General features: G+C 50.0%; 1 protein-coding gene across 3 annotated transcripts in view; it reads right to left on the bottom strand.

Moving 5' to 3' along the window:
- The window catches only part of IL21R (interleukin 21 receptor), a 35,486-nt gene extending 29,039 nt beyond the window's left edge, over positions 1–6,447 (bottom strand). The window contains exons 1-2 of one of the 3 annotated variants that reach the window (XM_046665546.1): positions 6,400–6,447; positions 5,847–6,169 (exon numbers count right to left, since the gene is read on the bottom strand). The gene's annotated coding sequence lies outside the window, so the exon portion shown is untranslated. Of the gene's footprint in view, positions 1–5,846 lie in introns of all 3 variants that reach the window. The other 2 variants (XM_046665545.1, XM_046665547.1) reach the window with 2 other exon arrangements.
- Between the last annotated feature and the right edge of the window lie 8,051 nt (positions 6,448–14,498).

Raw genomic sequence — 14,498 nt, 5'->3', positions numbered from 1 at the left:
TCGAGCTCTGCTCAGTTTTCAGGCACACATGTAAATAGTCCAACCACTTTAGAAAGCTTCTGCTGCACGGGAGAGCCAGCAATTGCATCTCTAGATCGTGCATCAAGGAGAGGTGCCTACGAACGCGCACGTGGACATGTGCCAGTGTGCTCGGAGCAGCGCTGTTCACAACCCCCCAACTGGAAAGAACCTGAGTGCTTGGTTTCCCTGTGCCTCCTTTCCCTCACTGTGGATTCGGGAATGAGACCTGTCTAGTTCCTCGAGTTGGTCATCATGGCAAGTGACCCAGGTGGAGAGGGGTTGAAAGTGAAAGGTGAGGTCGCAGTGAAAGTAAAATGGCCCGTTTCCCGTGGGGACCAAGAAAAACTGAGGAGGGTGGAGAGGGACTCCCCAGTAGTGCCAGAAACAAGCGCCAACAAGTCACCAGAAGGGGAAGTGTCGAGACTGAGGGACTTCCCGAGAAGGAACACGGAAGAAAGGGCTCCTAGGTTATCCCTGGTCCTCAAGGACTCTGTCCACTTGCCCTCCTGCTGGCCTCCTGCCAGACCTCCGTCCTCCTGCTGTGGCCCGTCCACCCCTGTCCTCGCTCCCCCGACGTCCCCCCGTGACTCCCCATTGCCCTTCAGAAGATCCCAAATTCCTCAGCCCAGCATTCAAGAGCTTTCCTGATCTGCCCCGCAGAGTTCATCCTGGACGACAGGTCCCCAGATTCCCGCAGCTCCACCAACATCCCCATTCATCAGGCTTCCACACCTTCGCACGTGCTCTTGCAGCCGCCGGAACTCGCCCCCCTCCCCAGCAGACTGTCAGCCTCCTACTCAGGCCTCAAAATCCGGTCCAGTGTCAGCTCCTCTGTAGATCTTTGACCTCTCCAAGGGATGTGAGTCAGTCTTTCCTCTGGGGTCCATCCCTCCACCAGAGCACACTTCTCATGGGGTTTTAGCAACATTCTGAGCCTATCTAGGCAGGAACCGTGTGTTTCTTGGTCACTGCTGGATGGCCAGTGGCTAACCAGTGCCTGACGCACAGCAGGTACTCAAAACATTGGTTACATGAGCGGCTCAATGAAAGAGAGCGCTTTCTATCATAATGGATTTTGAAGCTCACTCTCAGCATTAAGACCTATCTAGACTGTACACTCCAGCGTCAAACCTTAGTTCTTAACTCCCCTTTCTTAAATTCAGCGCATTGAGGATCCTTATCAACTTGATAAGGATAAAAGCTGCAATGCTCCAACTTCTTCCCCGACCTCAGAGCCTTTGCACATGTCATTCCCTCTGCCTGCGACACTTTTCCTCCTGCTTCTTTGCTTCCTTGTCCTCAGGCTGCAGCCTCAATGTTGCCTCCTCAAAGAAGCAACCCACTGTCTGGAACGTTCTCCCCTGTAGCCCTCTGCAGCCCTTCGTTTGTCTCCTGCCCAGCAAATGTAACGTTAGGGTTAGTTTAGTGAATGTGCCTGTTTGGGGGTTTGTGACCTGTCGCTGTCCTGGAGCATAAGCCCCCAGAGATTAGAAAAGCTGTCTATTCGTTCACCACAGTATCCCCAGCGCATAGAACGGGGTGTGTACGCAGTAGGCGCTCAGCAAGTGGCAGAGGAAGAATGGGGAGTGGATGAATGGGGCTCGGAATCACTGCATCCAGTCATACAGGAGCGGGTCCTGACGCAGTCCTGAGAGGTCTCGGTTTCCCTTTCTGCCCCTTCGCTGTCCCCAGGAACTTCCCCCCACCCCGGGCCATACCCTCAGCTCCCAGGCTCTGAGTGATCATGACTGCTGTCATCAGAGTAGTAACAAGGAACTTTCAGAGAGGGATAGCGGGCTGCCCGGGGTCACACAGCGAATTCTTACTGAAGCAGAGCTCTCAGGCTGGGGAGGAACCAGCCCGGTGGCCCCGGATCTGAAAGGAGGCTCTGCCACTTGCTCATGGCAGGACCCTGGGCTCATCTCTCCCTTTCTCTGAGCCTCAGTTTCCCTCATCTGTGGGACAGGCGTGGTGCCTCCGTGGCTGAGGGAGTATGAGGCAGGTGCTGGACACACTGTAGGTGTGGGGGTGGTGGTGGTTGCTCTATGAGTGTGTATATATATTTTTTTCTTTTCTTTTTGCCAGTGGTGAGGGATGGGTCGTGGGTGTCTGAGGACAGCTGTGCTAGGACCGTGGGGCTATAACTTAGTCAGTAGGAGCTGAACCTGAGGGGAAGGGTCTGTCCCTTCACAGCCTGTGCAACCTCTGAGCCTGTGGAAGCTCTCCATCTTCCTCCCTCCCAGCTGAGCCATGAGCCCGGTCCATGCAGCCTCTCCTAGCCTGAACAGCCTTTCTCTACCGGAACATCTTCGAGCTGTGCAACCTCTCCTACCTGAGGAGCATGTCTCACCCCCAGCAACCTCTCCCTGCCTGTGCAGTACCTATCTGCCCTGCAGTCTCCACTGTGCTGGGCAACCTCGCCCAGACTGTGCAACCTCTCTCAGCTCCTGTAGTCACACCTCGCTTTAGCTCCATTTCCCCCAGACCAGGGCGGGCTGGTTGTAAGGTGGAGAAAGAAAAGATGCTTTAAACCACCACTGCTTGACGCCAGGAGGTGGGGGTTGGGGCAGGGCTGGCAACCCGTCCTTTATCCCCTCTTTTCCCAGCAAGCCCCCACCAGCCTGCCCTGGCTCTGGCCAAAAGTAGACTGACCGTGACTGATTTGAACTGGAGAAAGTTTGCAGGCCCTGTCCCAGTCTACATCATCAAGCCCTCTTGGCAGATGAGGAAAGAGAGGCCCAGAGAGGCCCAGAGCCGTGCCCTTGGTCACACAGCAAGGAGTGTCCAGGGCCTGAGCAGGGAGCTAGGCTGGTGCACTTGCTCCACCTCCCTGGGGACAGTTATTTGGGTGGCCAGATTCTCCCTGGGGGCTGTGGTTCCAGCAGGCTAGGTCCCTGCTGCAGGTGTCCTGGCCATTCGGGGGCCCTCCATGGGGCCCCTGCCCACACCCTGGGGAATATTCTCAGGTCGTTTCAGAAGTTCCAAGTTTACTCAGAGCTCTCATTTGAGCTGTCGTAAAAAGTCCCTTTGGCCAGGCGCCAGGGCGAGGAGTGGGGGCGGTGGCACCTGTGAGCAGTGGGTGGGGGTAGGGCTCCTCCCGTTCCCCCTCCCCCACCCCTCAGGTCTGGGGGTCTCTGGAGGGCAGGCAAGGGAGAAGCGTGTGAGGAAGGGGCTAGGGGCAGAGACCCTCCTCCTAGAGGAAGTGTTCTTCCCTCTCCTCAGGGCGTCCTTCCCTCTGCTCGCAGACGACTCCCTGGGTGACCCCAGAAAGCCCCCACCACTCTCCGAGCCTCGGTTTCCCCCTCTGTGAAAGGGAAAGTAGAATTCTCATGAGAGCTATCATTTACTGAGGGCTTAGTATAACAAGATGATTGTTGTAATCATCTCAGTAATATTTAAAGTAAAACATAACAGCTCCTATTTCTCGTGAGCCCCTGCTAGTCTCTCTTCCCCTCCTCTTCCCACTGGCTCTGTCTGTCTGGGCACCACTGAATCCCCAGGACCTCGGACAGTGCCTGACGAAATAAATAGATGCTGAATAAAACCTCACAACAGATCTGAGATAGGCATCCTTATTTCCACACTACAGATGAAGAAACTGAAGTTCAGAGAGGTTAAGTGGCTTCCTCAACGCCACTCAGTACTAACTGGTGGAGCTGGGACTTGACCCTAGGTCTGGTTGATTCCAAAGCCCCCAATTACAGGTGATAGTGTGGGTAAGCTGGCTCCCGCGGCCCCCAGCTGACCACGGAGACTGTCCAGCAGTGTGGAGAGGGGCCAGGGCTGTCACTCCCGCCTGCGGGGCTCTGAAGGCGCTGGCTCCCTCCCTGGCTGTGGAAGGATGCCTTCGTGCCTTTCTTCCATTCATTTATCAGGCGCCAGGGAGGTCCTGATGCTGCAGTGAACCTGGTGCCCGCCATAGCTTCTGGTGGCCTGCTCTCCTCTTTCCAACTTCTCTTGAACGGGCCTCCTCCTCCAGCATGCCCCCGCCCGCTGCCCACCAGCCCCTCACAGGCTCCGGCCCTTTCACTTCCTCGCAAGGCGGGTGGGAGCCTGCAGCGTCTAGGGCTCAGCCTTGTCTTGTTTACCCCACCCCTCCAGGCCCTGGATCCCGACCACCTCCTAACAGACCTGCTCTTCGTTTGCTCCACTGTGGGACTGTGAGGATCCAGACACCCGGTCAGGTGTGGGATGGGCAGGGCCAGGGCTTCTGCTGAGCCCAGCACAGGGAGCAGGTGATCAGGGCCACCCTCTGGGTGATCCCATGCCCCTCCTAGAAGGTGCTCCAGGGCTAGGAGTCTTGCTTTTATACTATCCTGTCCAGCAGGTTGTAGCCTTGCCATCGAACAGACTGGGGGTCCAACCCCAGCTCAGCATCCTCCCGTCGCAGTTGACCTGGGACAAGCTCCTCCCCACTGAGCATCAGTCTCCTCGTCTGTGCAAGGGGCTGAATGGGGCCACCAGCCTCATCTGGTGTCGGAGGATCATGAGAGACCCGTGAGCGCCGGCAGCATGCTGAGGGCTGGCACCAGGAGGACCAGAACCCAGGGGCCTGAGGGGAGCAGGGCTGCCGGTGCCCCAGTGTGTCCCTGCACCTTCTAGAGCTCTTGGAGACTGGCCCTGCTCCTCCACAGGCTCCAGGCTCCTCACGACGCAAACTCCCTTCCAGGGCAGGCCTCCGGCCAGCAGCTTTCATATGTTTATACCCTTGAATTCTCACGGCCGGCCCCACGGAGGATGGAGCTGTCCTCTTCCCCATTTTACAGATGAGAGACCAAGGCTCCACGAGGCGAGAAGCACAGAGGCTTGCCCCAGCTCACCCAGCTAAGAGGTCTCGTGGCTGAGTGTTGAACTCATCAGGTTTTCCCCCACTCTGCCATGTGCTTCTAAAAGCCCCGAGCTTCCCCTCAGGGGAACGCAGATGTCTGCCCGGGAGCAGCCCCTGACTTGTAATGCCCGCCTGCCCTGGGTCCTCTGTTCCCGCTAAGCATCAACTTGCCGTTCCTTCCGCAAGTTCCCACTCCCGGCATTCACTCACCTCGCTCCCCTGCCAGGAATGTGTCTGCCTGTTCCTTCCTATGCCCTCTTTTTCACACATCAAAATTCAACCCATCCTTCAAGTCTCAGCCTCCTCCAACCTCACATACACCCTCTCCTCCACGAGCACACAGGACTGGCTTGCCTCTCGCCATCGGTCCACCCCCTGTGCTTTCATGAGAAAGACGAGGAGACAGCCTGTGGAGGGCAGGACCAGCTTCTGAGTCACTTGCTCACCCTGCCACGTACTGGTTGAGTCACCTTGGGAAAAATCACTCTACCTCTGGGAGCCTCAGTTCCTTATCTGTGAAATGGGCACACCAGCCCCTGTTTTGAAGGATTAGATGAAATAAAGGAGATAAAACATAGAACCTAGCACAAAGTTGATGTCCCCCCCCCACCAAACGGGCCCCCTAGAAGCATCACATGGTCACATCCATGCCCATCTCTGCCCGGCACGGCTACCCAGATCCCCGGTGACTATCGCATCATTTTCTGTCTGGAATCAATTTGCCCTCCCAGCCCCCTGCCTTTTGGAGGCTGGTTTCCACAGCCAGCGCATGGGGTCATCTCAGTCATGCCCCTGCCTTTGCACCCCCGGGGCTGCTGCAGACCTGAGGAAAAGCACACCAGTCGTCCCGAGCTGGGCTGACCCAGAGACTCCAGCCCCAGCTCTGCTGGCCCCGCTGCCTCGGCTGTGACGAGGCAAGGACCCCTCCACGCCCTCCCACCTGGGGCAGAGGAGGAGCCCCGGCCCCCGTGGATGACGGTGCCTGGAGTCAAGCTACCTGCTGTTCCAGCTGCTCCCTCAGAAATCCATTCCATGTGCGCGGGGCAGTCTCTCGGACTCCAAGGCTGCGGCTGGGCTCAGCGTCGGGTGGGAGATGTGGCGGGACGGGGACAGGCAGAGGTCTGGGCTGGGAAGCTACAACCTGCCCCGAGTCACCCACCAGACAAGCCTATGACCTGTCACCCTGACAGTCAGCAGCCGGGCTCCAGGCAGGCGGTCCTCACAGACAGAGCCAGGAGGACGCACAGGCAACGGTCAGTCACGTCCCAGAGAGGTCACACACGGACAGAAGACGGAGATTGAGGGGCAGGGACTGATCAGCTGTACCAGGGATGGACAGACAGCAGACAAGGGCTGGTCAGGCAGGCGGGCAGACACGAGAAGTCAAGCAGACAGGCAGGTGGCCAGCCAGGCAGACACGCTGAGAGACAGACAGACCAGCAGACAGAAAGACAGAAAGACAGGCAGGCAGGCAGACAGAGAGCTGCGTGGCTGTCAGTCCCACTCAGGGAGAAGCAGGCAGACAGTCGGACCCCAAGCCCATCGCTCACTTGGCAGAGACGCCAGTAGGTCTGGGAGAGGTGGCGGCTGCCATCCCGGCCCCAGCCGCGTGTACAGGGTGGGGAGGAAGAGGAGGATGTGGTGAGCAGCTCCCGCAGCCCCGCCCACAGGGCAGAGCGCTCCTCCCCGGAGCGCACGAGAAAGAGGTGGGAGGGCACCGGCCCCCTGGCGGGGCCCACTGCTGCCAAAGGTCACCTGCGAGGGAGACATTTGGGGCCACCAGGGTGACGTCTGCCTCTTGAGGACGGGTGACATCATCCCCGCAGGCCTCACGGTCATAACCTGTGTAGGGCGGCCGTGAACCAACGCTTCTCACAGATGTGGACACTGAGGCTCAGAGGGGGGCAGAGGTGGCATAAGTGGACCCAGGAGGCCGCCGGGGGCTGAACCTGGCTCTCAGCTCCCAGAGAAGACTGAGGGCCCAGGCCCAGAGACTCGCCCCCAGCCCCTGGAGAGCTAGTGACAGTGAGCCCACCACAGGAAACTGGCCTGCTCCACTCATTCACACGGCCTGCCTGGCCCAGGAGGGGGTCTCAGTTTGGGACCCCCTTCCAGACTCCTCTGCCCCCGTTTCCTTTGGATTCAGCTTCCTGCTGCCGTGCTGCAGGGAGCAAGACCCTGTCTCCAGGTGTCCTGGAGAAGAGAGTTCCTCGGGCATGTGGCATCACCTCTCTGAGTGCCTCGCTTTGCCCATCTGTCAAATGGGGACACCCGGCCACGAGGGAGAGGGCAGCCATGAACACATGGGAACTCAGAAAGAAAATAGAGAAAAGAAATTCTCAAGAGAATTTTCATCTTGCTGACAAGCCGGGGGCCCAGGAAAGGGTCAGATGTCTCTGGCGGATGCTTAAGAAGCCAGGAGACAAAATCCAGCAAAGTCACCCCCAGCAGCGTCAAGAGAAGAGCAAGAAAACTATCTCAGTTGCTGCAGTTACGGGCTGTCCTTCATTTTTGGGGACCTATAGGATTTCATTTGATTCCACAGACTCGGGGAGGCAGATAAGACTATTTCCATTTACAGTCGGAGGAACCAAGGCCCCGCGGAGGTAGAAGTGACATGGCTGAGATTTGAACCTGGGCAGGTCTGATTCCTAAGCTGCCCCAGGCTGTGGAAATGGGCCCAGACTGGGATAAAAAGTTACCCTCGCTTGGGGCTATTTGGGGCTGTCTGGATGACACAGGTCGGCTCAAACACAGGCCCCTTCTCCCCGGCTGACTCACTTTTGGGAAACAATTTGCAGCTAACCCACATGGCCGCTCCAGAGAAAAAGAGAAAGCGTCTGTTATTGATTTTTTTTTCTGTTTTTTTTCTTCTGGCTGTTTTTGAGGAACTTGGTTCAAATTCCCCTGTGACTGATTTGAAGGATGTTTGCTATGTAGAAAGGCTCTCTTCCCCAACGTCGAAACACCTCGCGTTCTCTGGAGAGCGCATCTGGGCAGGAAGGCAGCTTTTCTCTTTCTTTCTCTTATCTTCAAGGTGAGCTTCCTGACGCTATGTATCAGAAATTTGCTGTGGTTGAAACATCAAGAGAAAAAAGAGCTAAAAAAGAGCAACTATTTGCTGAGAGCTTCCTCTGTGCCAGGGTGTTAACGAGTTTAAAGGTGCATCATCTCATTTAAACCTCAAAATAACCCGAGAGGATAGTTACCATTATTATCATCATCATTTCTATGTTATAGATAGGGAAACTGAGGCTCAGAGAGGTTAAGCAACTTGTCCAAGGTCACACAGCTGGTGAGTGGCAGAGTTGGGATTAGGACTCAATTATTTGGGCTCCTGAGCTTAGATGCTCGATGACTTGCTTCACTGCTTCTGGATGTATGTTAACACAGGGTATTCAACCCCTCCTCCCTCCCTCCCGTCTACCTCCTCCCCCTTCTTCCCTCCACCCCCCCCCTCACCCATCTACCGCTCACGCGTTCTCCTGTTTGCCCGCCCGCCCACCCATCCATTCTCTCCTTCCGGCCTCTTCCCACCAGTGCTGAGCAGGCCTTTGGCTAGGCAGCGGGATTCCAGCAGAAACGTGCGCAGTGACAGACCGCATGGAGCCTGCGTTCTGGTGGGGAGAGACAGACGAAAAGACAAAAAGACATAATGGACAAAAGAAATGCAAGTTGTACTGTCACAGAAAACTGATGAGAGGTCAAGGTGGCGACGTTTAGGGGCACACTGGACGAGAAGGACCCAGCCACAGGGGACACATTTCAGGCAGAAGGAACTGCAAGTGCAAAGGCCCTGAGGTGGGAAGGAACGTGACTCCCTGCAGGAACTTGTGTCGGAATAGAGTGAGCGAGCAAGGGAACGCCAGGAGGGGGACGTCACATGCGGCACACACCATGTGGGACCTTGCAGGACGGCACGAGGAGGGTAGACTTGGTTCCAAGGGAAATTGGAAGTCATTTGAGGTTTCCGTCAAAGGAGTGGCTTAATCCAATTTACATTTTCAAAAGGTGCTCAGGCCAGGTCTTCAGAAGTGGTGGGACACAGACGGGCCACTTAACCCCTTGTGTAAAAAGTAGACGCTTTTGGAGGTGGAAATGAACAGCTGCCACATCCCTTGGCATGAACGTGAGTCCCTCCGAAGCGGATCTGTGCGGACGGAAGGATCCGGGGCGCTTTAGGTCTGTGCGCAGCTCTGGAGGGTGGCCCCCGAGGTCTGGGAGGAAGGGTGGAACAGAATCTCTCAGCACCCTCTCAACAACCCTCAGTATTCGGAGCTGGTCAATGGGCAGGAAGTGGTTAAATTTGCATTTCAGCCAAGGGGCCTACTGGGAAAAAAATCATTAAGACAACCCCTCCTTCCACTCATTTCCTCTTTTTTATTTTAACAGTTTTATTGAGGTATAATTTACATAGCATAAAATTTAGCCATTGTGAGTACACAAGTCAATGATTTTGAGTAAGTTTACTGACTTATGCAACCATCACCACGATCTGATTCTGGGACATGTCCGAACATCCCTCAGACCTGCGTGATGCTGATCCGCCCCGCTCCCGGCCCGACTCATCTCCTTACTGTCTCTGCTGACTCTTCTTTTTCTGGGCATTTCGTAGGAACTGAATCCTACAACACGTGGTCTTGGTGTCAGTCTCTTTTACGCAGCAGAATGTGTCTGTGCGTCACCCAGGTGCAGTATGCATTTCACTCATTTTTGTTGTCGAATTTCCGTTGCACGGACACGCAGCATTTGGTCTGTGCATTCCTCAGCTGGTGGACCTTTGGATTGCGTTCACCCCGTCTTTATTACAAATAAGGCTGCTATGAACATTTCCAGGCACATCTTTGTGCAGACGGGCATTTTCAAATCTTTTGGGTACACACCCAGGAGTGGATCGCTGGGTCATGTGGAAATTCTATGTTTAACTTATTGAAGAGCTGAGGAACTGTTTTCCGCAGCAGCTATACCATTTTACATTACCACCAGCAACGTATAGAAATTCCAATTTCCGCACATCCTCGCCAGCACCTTATATTTTCCTTTTTTTTTTTTTTTTAAAGATTGGCACCTGAGCTAACAACTGCTGCCAATCTTCTTCTTCTTTTTTTCCCCTGCTTTTTCTCCCCAAATCCCCCCAGTACATAGCTGCGTATTTCAGTTGTGGTTCCTTCTAGTTGTGGCATGTGGGACACCCCCTCAGCATGGTCTGATGAGCGGTGCCATGTCCACGCCCAGGATTCAAACTGGTGAAACCCTGGGCCGCTGAAGCAGAGCGCGCGAACTTAACCACTCGGCCACTGGGCAGGCCCCCCTTTTTTCTTTTACTCTATCCATCCCAGTGGGTGTAAAGTGGTACCTCAGTGTGGTTTTGCTTTGCATTCCCCTAATGGCTAATGACGTTGCACATCTTTTCATGTGCCTGGTAGTTGTTTGTATATCTTCTTTGGAGAAATGTCTATTCAACTCCTCTGCTCATTTTTAAATTGGGTTGTGCCATAGACTATAGCAATAGAATGTTTGTGGTTTGTGTCCCCCGCAAATCGTATGTTGAAATCCTAACCCCCACTGTGATGGCATTAGGAGGTGGGGCCTCTAAGAGGTCATGAGGGCAGAGGTTTCATGAAAAGGATTCATGCCCTTTTAAAAGAGACCTCAGAGAGATAACTTGCCCCTTCCACCATGTGAGGAGACGGCGGTCTATGAACCAATAAGTGGGCTCTCACCAGACATCCAATCTGCCAGCGCTTTGATCTTGGACTTCCAGCCTCCAGAACTGTGAGCAATAGTTTCTGTTGTTTATAAGCCACCTAGTCTACTGCATTTTGTTATAGCACTCTGAACGGACTAATACAGGTTATTTGTCACTTTGTTGTTGAATTGTAAGAGTTCTTTATATATTTTGGATACTAGACCCTTATCAGATATAGGATTTGCAAATATTTTCTCTCATTCTGTGAGTCATCTTTTCACTTTCTTGATAGTGTCCTTTGATGAACAGAAGCTTTTAATTTTTATGAAGTACAATTTATCTCTTTTTCCTGTTGTTGCTCATGCTTTTGGTGTCATATCTAAGAATCCACGGTCAAATCTAAAGTCATGAAGATTTACCCGATGTCTTGTTCTAAGAGTTTTCTTGTGTTAGCTCTTATAGTTAGGTCTCTGATCCATTTTATATTAATTTCTGTATATGATGTAAGATAAGGGTCCAACTCCATCCTTTGGAATGTAGATATCCAGTTGTCTCAGCACCATTTGTTAAAGAGACTATTCTTTCCCCGTCGAGTTGTCTTGGCGGCCTTGTCGAAAATCATTGACCATGCGTGCGTGGGTTTGTTTACGGACTTTCAATTTGATTCTGTTGATCTCTGTGTCTATCCTTGTGCTGGAATCACATTATTTTGACTACTGTAGATTTGCAGTAAGTTTTGAAATTGAGAGTTTGAATTGTCCAACTCTGTTGTTCTTTTTAAAGATTCTTTTGGCCATTGTGAGTCACTTACATTTCCTTATGAATTTTAAGATCAATTTTTCTATTTCTTAAAAGACAAAAGGCTGTTGGGATTTTGATGGGGATGGCGTTGAATCTGTAGGTTGCTTTGAGGAGTATGCCATCTTAACAGGGTTAATTGTTCCATTACACGAGCAGGGGGTGTTTTTTCGTTTATTTAGATCTTTATCTCCTTTCAGCAATGTTTTGTGGTTCCCAGTGTATAAGTCTTTCCCCTCCTTGGTTAAATCTATTCCTAAGTATCTTATTCTTTTTGATGCTATTGCATAAGGAATTGCTTTCTTAATTTCCTTTTTGTATTGTTCATTGCTAATGAACAACATTGCTAAATACGACTCACTTTTGCATGTTGATCTTGTATCCTGCCCTTTTGTTCAACTTGCTTATTAGTTCTAATAATTTCTTTGTGGGTTCTTAAAGATTTTCTAGATAAAGTATTATATCATCTATAAACAGAGGTAGTTTTACTTCTTTCTTTGCCATTTCTTTTATTTCTTTTTCTTGCTGAATTTCTCTGGCTAGAACTTTCAGCACCATGTTGAACAGCAGTGGCGAAAGCAGGCATCCTCTTTCCTGATCTCAGGGGCAGGCTTTCAGTCTGTCATCTGTTGCGTGTGCTGTTAGCGACGAGTTCTTCACACACGGCCTTTCCCACGCTGAGGGATTTCCTTTCCATTCCTAGTTTGCTAAGTGTTTTTATCCTGAAAGAGTGTTGAAATTTGTCAAATGCTTTTTCTGCCTCAGTTGAGATGACCTGTGTTTTTTCCCTTCATTTTATTAGTATGGTGCACCACATGGATTAATCTTCTCATGCTGAACCACCCTTGCACTCCTGGGATAAATCCTACCTGGTGATGGTGTACAATCCTTTTAAGATGTGACAGGATTCAGTTTGCTGATATTTTGTTGAGGGTTTTGCATCTATATCCATAAAGGATATCGGCCCACAGTTTTCTTTCCTTCTGGTGTCTTTATCTGGCTTTGATATCATAGAATTATGTAGGAAGTGTTCCCTCATCTTCTATTTTGTGGAAGAGTTTGAGAAGGATTGATGTTAATTCTTCTTTAACTGCTTGGTAGAATTCACCAGTGAAGCCACCTGACTCTGGATTGTTCTTTGTTGGGAAGTTTTTTGATTACCAATTCAACTCTTTACTTCTCATATGTCTGTTTAGATTTTCTATTCCTTTTTGAGTCAGTTTTGGTAATTTGTGTCTTTCTAGGAATTTGTCCATTTCATCTAGGTTATCTAGTTTGTTGGCATACAATTGTTTATAGTATTCTCTTGTAATTCTTTTTATTTCTGTGAAGTTGGTTATTAGTGTGCTCATTTCCATTTCTGACTTTAGTTACTTGCATTTTTCCCTCTCTTTTGCTCAGTTCAGGTAAAGGTTTGTCAATTTTGCCAGTCTTTTCAAAGAAACAGCTCTTGGTTTGGCTGACCCTCTCTATTATTTTTCTGTTGTTAATTGCATTTCTCTTCCCTCTAATCTTTATTATTTCCTTGTTTCTGCTGGCGTTGGGTTTAATTTGCTCTTCTTTTTTGAGTTCCTTAAGAGGCACAGTTAGGATACTGATTTGTGATATTTCTTATCTTTTAATGAAGGCGTTTACGACCATGAATTTCCCTCTTAACTCTGCTTTCACTGCATCCCATAGGTTTCAGTATTCTGTGTTTTCATTTTCATTTGTCCCTAAGTATTCTCTAATTTCTCTTGTTATTTCTTCTTTTCCTCATTGGTTGTTTAAGAGTGTGTGTTTAATCTCCACATATTTGTGAATGTCCCACTTTTCCTTCTGTTATTGATATTAAGCTTCATTCCATTGTGGTCAGAAAAGATACTTAGTATAAATTTGATCTTTTAAAATTTATTGAGCCTTGTTTGGTGGCCTCACATCTGGTCCATCATGGAGAATGTTTCATACTTGGAGGTCTCTGCTGTTGGGTGGCGTGTTCTCTGTATGTCTATTACCTTTAGTTGGCTCACAGCGTTGTCCAAATCCTCTATTTGCTCTCAGTCTCTATCTAATGTTCTATCCAGTACTGAAAGTGGAGTATTGAAGTCTCCAGCTATTATCGCAAAACTATTTCTCCATTTGGTTCTGTCAATATTTGCTTCACTTATTTGGGGGCTCTGTTGTTTAGTGCATATATGTTTATAATTATTATATTTTCTTGATGATTCGGCACTTTTATCAACATAAAATGTTCTTCTTTGTCTTTTGTAACAATTTTGATTTAAAATCTATTCTGCTGATATTATTATATCCACTCCAGCTCTCCTCCAGTTACTATTTGCATGGAATATCGTTTTCCATATTTTCACTTTCAACCTATTTGTGTCTTTGAACACAAAGTGAATCTCTCGTAGACAGCATACAGATGGATCATGTTTTTTATTCATTATGCTGTTCTTTATGTTTTAACCATTGAGTTTAATCTATTTACATTTAAAGTGATTACTGAGAGGGACGGACTTATTTCTGCTGTTTTGCTATTTGTCTTATATATGTCATATCTCTTTTTATTATTCAGTTCTTCCATGACTGCCTTCTTTTGTGTTTAATTGACTTTTTTTCTGTTGTTAATTGCATTTCTCTCCCCTCTAATCTTTATTATTTCCTTGTTTCTGCTGGCTTTGGGTTTAATTTGCTCTTCTTTTTTGAGTCCATCCTCATTCCCTTTTCTGTATATTTTTAGCTATTTTCTTAGTGGTTACCCTGAGGATTACAATTAAAATATTAAATTTATAATAATCTAGTTTGAACTGATACCAACTTAGCTTCCACAGCATGCAAAACTCTGCTCCTATACAGCTCTACCCCTCATCCCTTATCAGCTCACATCCCCTTTATGTGGCTATTGTCACAAATTACACCTTTATATATTATGTGCTCATTAACATTTATTTGTAATTATTGTCAGTGCATTCATCTTTTAAATCTTTTAATGTTTTTTAGAAGATTGGCACCTGAGCTAACATCTGCTGCCCATCTTCTTCTTTTCTTCTTCTTCTCCCTAAAGCCCACCCAGTACAAAGTTGTATATTCTGGTTGTAAGTGCCTCTGGTTGTGGCATGTGGGATGCCACCTCAGTGGCTTGATGAGCGGTGCCATGTCCACACCCAGGATCTGAACTGG

This window comes from Equus quagga, chromosome 7, assembly GCF_021613505.1.
Source record: "Equus quagga isolate Etosha38 chromosome 7, UCLA_HA_Equagga_1.0, whole genome shotgun sequence".
In the NCBI taxonomy this organism is placed as follows: Eukaryota; Metazoa; Chordata; class Mammalia; order Perissodactyla; family Equidae; genus Equus; species Equus quagga.
This window is presented reverse-complemented; position numbering and strand designations above follow the sequence as displayed.